The sequence below is a fragment of the Pteropus vampyrus genome, unplaced genomic scaffold (assembly GCF_000151845.1).
Source record: "Pteropus vampyrus isolate Shadow unplaced genomic scaffold, Pvam_2.0 Scaffold145, whole genome shotgun sequence".
Classification (NCBI taxonomy): Eukaryota; Metazoa; Chordata; class Mammalia; order Chiroptera; family Pteropodidae; genus Pteropus; species Pteropus vampyrus.
In genome coordinates, this window is record NW_011888926.1 from 1,257,384 (window position 1) to 1,267,450 (window position 10,067).

At 43.4% G+C, this 10,067-nt stretch overlaps 1 pseudogene; it reads left to right on the forward strand.

The window, feature by feature from the left end:
* Window positions 1–7,144: 7,144 nt before the first annotated feature.
* Window positions 7,145–7,261, forward strand: LOC111745067 (annotated as a pseudogene).
* The last annotated feature ends 2,806 nt before the right edge of the window (window positions 7,262–10,067 follow it).

Genomic DNA, 10,067 nt, shown 5'->3' on the forward strand with positions numbered 1-10,067 from the left:
GGGGGGTGTTGAAGTGAAGTGGCTGATCCGGCCCAGCCCGCTCTGGCAGCGGCGGGAGGTGGAATGTCTCCTGTGCGCCGGGATGGGAGTGGAATTTAGTGAGTTGGGGAGGCGGTGCCGAGGAGCTGCGCCTTCCTGGGCCTGTGGGTGGGGATTATTGTCTGTCTGTTTTTGTGGTTGTGGATACTAGCACTGTCTGCCTGTCAGTGTGTGAAACCGTTTAGTTTGCCTTTAGGGGACAGATCAAAATTAGGATCCCCCCACCCACCCCGCCCCTTTCCTCTTTGCTATTTTTTTTCCTCCCAAAGATTAGATGACTCTGGTAACTGCAGTAAAATGGATGGAATTTTCGAGCTATTATCTAACAGGCAGATCTTTGGATGATAATTGGACCCTTATGTTAACAGCTTCAGTGAAGAGTTTTATAAAACATCTTACATGGGGTGGCAGCTTGGTAGAGTGGGAAACTGCACTGAAGCCCGATCTGGGAGACCAGGAATCTACTTCCAGCTTTGCCGCCAAATAAACTATCCCTGTCTGTTACCTACCCACCCGCCCAAGGCTCCAATTTCCTCATCTGTTAAACGAGTTAAATGAGGACTCCCTTGCAGGTCAGACATTACAGGGTTCGAGGTAGTTTTGTGTTGTGTGTCTCCTATTTTGTGCTTTTGTTTTAATCAGAGGCGACCTTCCAGAGAACTGCAAGGCTGTGCCTTACCTGGCTTTTAAAAACCTGTCTCACTTTCTAGCTTCCAGCCTCTCCTCCAGTAGAGCGCAAAACTTGGTTAGGGTACAGTTTTTCTCAAATCTAAGATGCTGTTCTGTGCTTCTCAGAAAGTCTGTTCTAGCTTATACTGAATGTGCCTTGTATTTTTGTTTTTGTGCAAGAAGTTATCAGGAAAAAGATTTCAGAGAACATTTGACTACTTGGAGCTGTGGACAAAGCATGTGGGGTCTTGTGTGTATTGTTGGCTCCAGGGAGTTCCAAGATCTTTTCTCTGCAGGAGACTGGAGGGCTTTATTTAAAGTTCTTTCAAGGGACATTTGGCGTTTGGCTAACTTTTGAAACTTCCAGTATTCTCAGAATAGGGATAAAATGGAATTCCATAATATCTGTGAAATGGCATGCTAGTGGAATTAACTGTCACCTCAGGGTGCACTAATTATTCGCATCCCCAATTTATTCCTTAATGGTAGCAGGATGCTTCCTCTCAGATGCTGAGGAACCCCAATTAGTTTCACTGATTTTATGGTGTGTGAGGGCCGTAGGCCACGCTTCTGACTGGTTAGTCCTTCTAGTCTGGTCTCAGAAGTCGGTCTTGTTTGTTTTAAATTTCTAGCACTGTGATGCTTGAAGGACATGTGCCTGATACAGTGTAAAAGTCTTTTTTAGGTCTTTATTTAGTCTGTACAAACACAGTTTCAAAAAGGGTGTCAGCATTGGAAGGTGTGCTTGTAATGTTGACTTTGGAGACGGATGGGTAGAATTTTTCTTGTATGTTAACATCAGGCCTATCACAAAAATAGATAATTTTATACAGCTGTGCAAATTGATTATTTGGAGTTTCCCAAAATAAGCAGTTTATTCTGCCTTAGCATTTAAATCATGACCTTGTGTTTGGTGTGGGATTTTAAAAACCCTAGTTACTTAAATTGTAAGCAGTTACCACATGTACATTTAGTTTTGTGTTACGAGAAGTTATAAAATTCTTATTCTACAAAGGTAATTTGTGTGTATGTATGTGACAGAAGATTGACAGAGTAGTGAGATGTCAGGAGACATCTTTTAGGTTTTAGGTTTTATATCCTTTTAGTGGTATGGAATGGAATGTAGTTGAAATCATTTCTTTTTAGACCAGGAAATTAGAGTTGGGCTTCTGGTGAATTCAGCCTTCTCTTCGTATAGATGGGAAAGGATGCTAACTTTTCTGTTGTGTTTGTTTGCTCGTTTGTATTTTAGATCCAGTATGCTAAGTTCTGTCTAAGGTGTTTAAGTTGTCTTACAAAATCTATCCAGCAGAGCTGAGAGGTCAGATATCGCTCCTTTCTGTGAGAGGTCGTAGAGGTAGTAAGGGGTCAGGGTTTCGATGTAACTGTCCTTCCCTTGATTGCAAAGCCTTTACTAGGTCTATGATAGTTCAATGCCTGCTCAAGGCACAAATCAGCTGGTGGTAGATTGGGCTTGGAATGCATATTTCATGCTGTGCTCCCTTTTTTAAAGTTATAATGAACTTGAAATCTGGACTTGGGCAGAACACTGGAAAGCATGGTTTTGTGACTGTACCACGTGGTTTAGTGATCCCCGGGAGTTTTCTAAACTTTCACTTTCCCCATACCTGGCCAGTTTTGCCAGTGCACCTGAGATTTAATCTGAAAAGTTTCTCTATCATACCCAGTCATGCCATTCTATCTTGAGCTGAAAAAAATTTTTTTTATCAGCTCAAAGAGTGATATAATATGTAAGGGGCTGCCTCTTGTCTATTTCTGGTTTATAGTGCATAGAAATAATATCTGATGACTGCTCTTAGTTTGACCAGATGAGACTCAAAAGATGTATTTATAAAAGTCCTTTTCCCAGTATGCCTCAGGTGTTTGTCCTCATAGGGGCTTGCGTTCAAGGCCCCTTAGTGCTTATTAGATCTTTCTGAGGTTTCTGACTCTGTTGCCTTCATTTTCTTTTTCTGGAGAGAAAAGTAACAAAATAAAGCAAAACAATAAGTCCTGTTTATATTGGGACAAAACTGTACATCAGAGTTGTACTTTTGAAATATAATACAGTTAGCCCTTGAACAACACAGGGATTAGGGGTGCTAATATCCCACCCCTGGCACATTTGAAAATCCACGTATAACTTTTGATTCCCCAAAAAATTGTACTAATAGCCTACTGTTGACCAGAAGTCTTACCAATAACAAACAGTTGATGTTTATGATGTTTATATAAACAGTTGATACCAAGACAATAACATTAACATGTATTTTATTATACATTATGGGTATTACATACTGTATTCTTACAGTAACAAGCTAGAAAAAAGAAAATGTTAAGAAAATCATAAGGAAGAGAAAATATGTTTACACTATTTATTGAAAAAAATCTTTGTGTAAGTGGACCTGCATAGTTCAAACCTGTGTTGTTCAAGTATCAATTGTTTAATGAAATCGAGGCTTTCATAGTGCATAATTTGGTCACATTGCATTTAGACCGGATAGTTGTTTTCATCATTAGGCTGTTAAAAATCCTCATAATACCCGTGGTATGTGCCGTATAGGTGGAAAGATTCTTGTGACAAACACAATCAGGATTTTCTGCATTTGAGTTGTGTTCGCTTTCCAGGTAATACGCATGACCCAGCAGGAAGATGAACTATAAAGTGACTTATTGGTATATCTGTGGCTCATTATCTGATGTTTCGTTGTGGGGAAGAGAAAACATTAGCTACAGGGAAAACATCCATAGTGCAGGATGTACACATAAGCTGTTCTGTAGGAAAGGGTGGAAGTTCGTTGGAACGCTCAACGGTCAGCCTAATTGGAAGATGGTTCCATGTTTGAACAGCACATTCCCAAACGTGGATTAAGGTCCTCTGTGTGTTGTGTTCTAATTTTCATTAACAAGTATTTATAGGCGCCATTCTAAGCATGGGAGATGCAGTGGTGGGCAAGATAAAGAAGGAGCCTGCTCTGGAGACAGACTGTAAACAGTGAGTAAATACGAATGTCAGGTGGTGATAATAGCTATGAAGAGAATAAAAAGACAGTATGATAGTGACTCAGGGGATGCTGAGTAGTCATGAAGATGTTGCCTCTTCTGAAGCCTTTTCTGCCAGCAGGGCAGTCAAACTTGATCTATGGGATAGATGAAAATGGCATTAAAGTAAATAATTTGCTTTAGCCCTGAACATCTTGAGAAGTTAATCCAAAGAATAGAGGTGGGTTGATTGAAATCTTCCCTCTGTTCATATCTTTATGCTTTGTGAATGTAGACCTGGCTCAGAAGAGCTTAAGAGGGATCATTAGTGATACCTTTTAACTGGTAGGAAAGAGGAATGTTGTCTGCTTTTTAAGAATGGTTCCAATAAAAAATATAGAGATGTGTTTAAACGTTGGTGAGTGCTAGGCATTATTAGAAACATCCTTTAGTTGTGTGTATGTCTGTTTGTTGGGGAGTTGGATCGGGGGTGTTATAATCATCATACTTTGTTAAAGTTTCAAATGAAGCCAGCAAATGTTAGTGACATCTATATGCAGGGCACTTTGCTAGGTATTGTTTCAAACGAAAGATCCCAAGTGACTGAGTGGAACTTGGGTCGGGGGCTGTTAAGGGAAGCAATGACAGCTGAGAGTGGGCCCTCTGGCAGGAGAGGAAACACTACAGGCTTCTTACCCATAGCCCAGAGGGTTCATCCTCCCGGCCTTCCTCAGCCAGCTGGCCAGCGTCCTACATGCCTTCATCCACCCTTTCTGTGCTCTCTGATTATAGAATTACATGGAAAGCTGAAAGAAATCTAGATATTGTCTAGTCTAGTCCTTTGGCTTTACAGCTATTAGATGCTGAGAAGGCGATGACTTGCCCAAAATTATGCAGTTTTACACTGACAGAGCCAAGGTTAGGACCCTGTTCTTTGCCAGGCTGGTGTTCTTTCCACCAGAGCCCATGCTCTCACCAGAGGATCGATAGTTAACAATTGCTCTTGAGTATAAAAAGGAAGCCTCTGGGTGCTAATGTACTCACTTAGGAAAAAGCCTGTGTAGTTCCAGACTTAAGAAGTCAGGGAAAAGACAGCACATCAATCTCAAAAGCAGAGTATAGACAAAGAAAATTGCGCCCCTGTTACTTTTCACAAAGGTACTCAGTGTTGGTTTCTTAGACCCTGCTGAGACAGAATCTCATCCTGATTATGTCTTAGTCCAGAGTAGATGAAATGGAGAAGCTCTTAGCCACATTTAGCATTAGTAGTGAAGTTAAAATAAGGTCCTTTAGGTAATGTGGGAGAACTTTCTGATTTGTGGCTAAAATTGAGTTCTAGAATTCAAGAGTTAAGGCCCTGGTAGGCCTCAGTTCCCACTTCCCGACCTGGGTTTCAGGGAAGGTTTCAAAACCTTCTGCATTTAGCCGTGCCCTAGGCATGAAGAATTACTTTGAGAACCCAGAGATAATTCACTGTGCCCGACAACGGTAGGGATTCAGGAGGAGCAGACTGCTTTCCTGGACCTTTCCCTGACTTACTGCTCTGGTGGGCCAATTACCTGGGGGCAGATTTTGTATCTCTTTGGCAGTAATGTGAGAGAGCACTCTACTGTAAAAGCCCCATGTAATGGGTACTTTATGAAGACAGTGGAGCACGTGAAGGAAGATGTGTGGCCTCAGTCTGGCTCCATCACTTATAAGCAGTGGCCTTGGGCATTTTGCCTGAGCCATAGTTTCCTCACCTGTAAAATGGAGATACACCTTCCTCAGGGCTGCTGGGAAAAGGAACTAAAAGAGGAAAAGCATATGGTGGAGCATACCAACTGTAGGTGATGCTCACTGAATGGTCATTGTCCACTAAACAGCATTCCCCATTGCGCCGTGTGCCATGATGCTGGACTAGATCAGGGCTGGTTCCTGCCAACCCTATTGCTTTTACGTCCTCAAATATCTGACCAGTAGAGAATGGCAATTAAACAGAGGCATCAAAAGAGCTCTGATCGGAACGAGTACAAGGTGCTGTACCAAGACGTGACTTGAAAGGTCGCTGGAGGTTTCTTAAAGGACCATTTGCTTCTTTACCACCCGCCTATCCCTTAGCTGTCTCTGCCCACCGCTGTGGCTCGTTCCTCCCCTTCCCGACCATTGGCATTCTCTGTACTCTCCTCAAGTGCTCTCGGGCTTTCATGATTGTCTGTAAGCTGATGATTCCACATTGACATCTTCAGCCAGACCTTTCCTAGCTCCTCCACTCCCGCTGGACGCTGCTACTTGGATGTCTCACCAGTAACTTGAGCCTCACAAGTCCAAAACTGAGCATATATTCTTCAAAAACTTCGTCTTCTATTTTTCCCCTTCTCCATAAATGGCTTTACCATCCATCCAGTTTCTCAAGTCAGATTCCTCCTTTTTTCTCAGCACTCCACATCTAATCCATCACCAAGTCCCCTTTAGGGCTGTTTCCATAATCTGATTAGAATTTGTCTCTCTGAGCCACCATCACCTCCTGCCTGCAACACTGTGCTTGTCTCTTACTATGGTCTACCGATTTCTGCTCCCATCTGTCTTTATTCCGCTTTGCCCAGAGTAGCCAAGAGTCACCTGTCTCTCCAGCACTTAAAAAATCTTTTAACGGTTTCTCAAAGCACTTAGAAGACAATCCAGACTCCTTCCTGTTTGAATCCCCTGCCCCCTGCCTGCCTCTCTCACCACCTGTCCTGCTACTTGTGCTTGCTGTCCTTTGGCCACATTCTGGTACTACAAATCAAATCAGTGGTTGCCTCTTGGAAGGAAGGGGATTGACTGGGAAGGGACAGGAAAGAACATTCTAGAACGATGGAAATGTTCTGACTCTTGATAGGCATTCATCAAATCTGATTGAATCATATACTCTGCATGATTTTACTATATGTAAATTATACCAAAAAACAACCTAGGAATTGTCTTAGATTCTTTTTTCCCCTCACTCTCAGTGTTTAATCTCCTAGTAAGTTCTGTTTACTTTATATCCAAAATATATCTTGAATTTGTTCCCTCCCATCTCAAGCACTATCTCCTCTTATCTGGACTGCTGTATTATTAGCCTCCTGACTGGTTTTCCAATTCTCTATTTTTGCCCTCTTCCCAAACCATTTTCTACTTATCAGCTAAAATGGTCTTTAAAAATCCTAATTGGATTATGTCAGTCAGTTGTCTCCTTCCAGTCAGTCTCTTTTCGTTGCTTTTCTGGTGGCCAGTGAGAGCCTATCTGACGCTGCCTCCCTCTGGCCTCCTCCTTGCTCCCTAAGTTACAGCCTCCTTGACCCTCCCTGCTTCTTAGCACCTCAGGCTCTTTTCTACCTTAGGACCTCTATACTTGGCTCCTTTGTCTGCTTGGAGCACTCTGCCTCCCAAATCTGTGTGAGACTTGTTTCTGTTTGTCATTCAGGCTCAGTTTAAATGTTTACTTCTCCTCGTCTAAGGCCATGCTACCCTGAACAGCCGATCTCTTCTGATCTCCGAAGCTAAGCAAGGTTGGGCCTGGTTAGTACTTGGATGGGAGATCACCTAAGAAGACCGGGTGCTGTAGACATTAAAAAAAAATTTTTTTCCCCAATAAATAAATAAATGAATGAATGAATGAATGAATGATTACTTCTCTAAAAGGTTTTCTCTGGCCCTCCCTGTCTAAAGTAGCGCCCATCACATCACCTCGTTTATTCATAACTTTGATTCATGTCTGAAATTCTCTTTGCCTGTCTCCTCCCTCGAGGGTTAAGCTTAGTTTGTTCACTGCTGTATATTTAATGTCTGCAGCAGTATTTGGCACATAGTGGGCCATATGTTTCGACTGGGGGAAGGTATTGATGGTGGCGATGGGATGAGAACTTAAGGAGGGAGACGTGTGAGGGAGAAGGAGGAAGGAAAATCAGGACTTTGGGCTTGGAAACTGGGCAGTAGTGGTGCTATTCATTGAAGTAGAAAACAGTGGAGAAAGAGAAGATTGGGGCGGAGATAAAGTGTTAGACTTAAGTTTGAGATGCTTGTAAGGAAGGCATGAAGTGTTTGAAGCACAGATCTGACACCGAGGAGAAGGACCTGGGCTGCAGACTAAGACTTAGATCGAGGTCAGCGTACATGTGCAGCCCCGAAGTAGATGAGATTGCGCTCTGGAGTGAACCAGGAGTGTGAGTATATACAGAAGTGGTTCCTTCATTTTATCCTGCCTGAGTGACGGGCATCTCCCGCCAATAACACGGACTTTACTGAGCTCAGCCCCTAGAAGGTTTCGTAGCTTTAGACACCTCCCTCCCCTTATGTTATTGTTCTAACACTGACAATGCTCACAGGGTCAGGACACGACTAAGGAATGGGAACACCAAGGGAGCAGGGCAGCGTTTCAAGAACAGGATGCAGACAGGTTAGGAGGAAAACCCAGAGAGCATGGTGTGGGGAAAGAAAGTTTCAAGTCGGAGCCGAAGCCAAGAGTCCTGAGCAGTGTCAGTTGGGAGGGGAGGGGATAACTGAAGCTGCGTCGTTGTATGTTGATGAGAAAGCGAGGTGAAGAAGTGGAGACAGTGAGTTTGGAGTCAAACCTTCCTAAAGTTTAGCCGTTAAAGGAAAGTACAAAAATAGGTGCAGGGAGAATCCGGAGTTAAGAGATGTATTTTGCATAGAGGAGAACCTTAAACCCGTGTAAATCCAGGTAGGAAGGAGCCAGCACGGGCTGTGATGTAGATGCCCACGAGTGTCAGACCGAGGACCTCCCTGGATAGCTCGGAGCCCGAGGTGAACCAGGGCTGGCTTTGGATGGTCAGAATCCCCAGAAGAAAGCAGAGGTGTGCGCACGGGAGCAGATGGACATAGGGCAGGAAGGTAAATGAGTGCTTTTCTGTGTGCAGCTGAGGGTCAGGAGCCAGGCGGGGAGTTGGAAGCTTGAAGAACGCAGGAAATTTGGGGGGAAACCGCTGTGGCAAACAGATAAGGCAACTAAGGAAATAAGAATTGCAGGGGGAAATTATAAAGTAGTTAAAATGAGCTCTCTTCCTCCTGGGATTTTCAAGAAACTGGTCAGACCTTTACAATTCTTTGTCTAGTTTTCATTTTACTGATTTGGACTCCGCTTTTCCCGTTCGTACCTGGCAGTTCCAGTCCTCCATTTGTCTCTGCCATTTCCTTGCATTAGACAGTGACTTTCTACATCATTGTACAGCCTCATGTCTTATTTAACCAGTACTTCTGTAGCATTCTCCGCATTGGGGAGGTGGCAATGTTCTAAGTGTCCTATCAAAACAGCACAGAAAGGTGAGGGCCATTCTTATTCCCTAGGAGCTGAGCTGTCTCAAGTTTGCAGGGGCACCCGGGGCCCTGGTGGCCTGGCTAGGGGGCAGGAAGAGAGAGTCCTCTGTCTTCCCAACTCCAGCCACAGCAGCTCTCTTCATTTCTCCCTTACCTTTTGGGTATCTGCATAAGAATTTTGCTGGGAAAAACCTGCAAAACGTTTTTGAACACCACTGCACTAGGCTCTGAGGTCCTTGTGGTCAAGGTTGTGTTTTATTTTATAGCCCCGGCAGCTGGCACACTGCCTGGGAGTACGTTGAGAGTGAGTGCACGGGTTTGTGACCGAGCCTCTGCTTTGGAATGCCCTCTCTTCCTCCCTGTCTTGATCCTTATATTACAGTTACTGTAGAACGTGTCTATTTCACCATAAGATTGTCTATTCTTAGGTGGCCACCAGGCCGTGTTAATCTTTATGTCCCTTTCTCCTAGGAGGTATTAAAGTAATGTTAAGTTTGGATTTGTAGAAAACTTGTAAAGCATTCCTAAGAGTAAAATGGTTTAAGGATGGGGAAAAAAGTTCAGAGAAAATATCAGCCAAAGAACTGAGTTAATTTTAATTTAGCCTGGGAAAGTATTCTAAGCCATAAGTTAATGAAAGTCTTAGGGTATGTTGGGGTGATGGCTCTTCTTGCACTTTGAGGAGGACCATAGCAGATGAGGCTGGATAGAGCACTAGAGGCGGAGCCGAACAAACCACTACGAGGAAAGCTGGACATTTCTCCTGGAGAGCTTGAGGACAGTGGGATAGACTCGTTTGTGTTCAGTAATTCCTACTCGACAGCAGAGGTGCGGCGAACGTGCCCTCAAGATCCCAGCCAAACGGCGCCTATAAACTCAAAATATAGTGTAAATGAACCTGAACAGTTCACAGGTACCTATACCTTAGCGAACAGAAGGAAGCAAAAAACATGTTGCATTGAATTTAGTGCAATTGTTTTGTTTTTTTCCTAGTGGATATGTGAGTTTAAACATAAAGGCAGTAGAATCTTCATCTGTTAGTTGAAGAAGGCTTTGTAGAAAGGGATTTAAGGTCTAACATACTGAACAGGAGACATCTG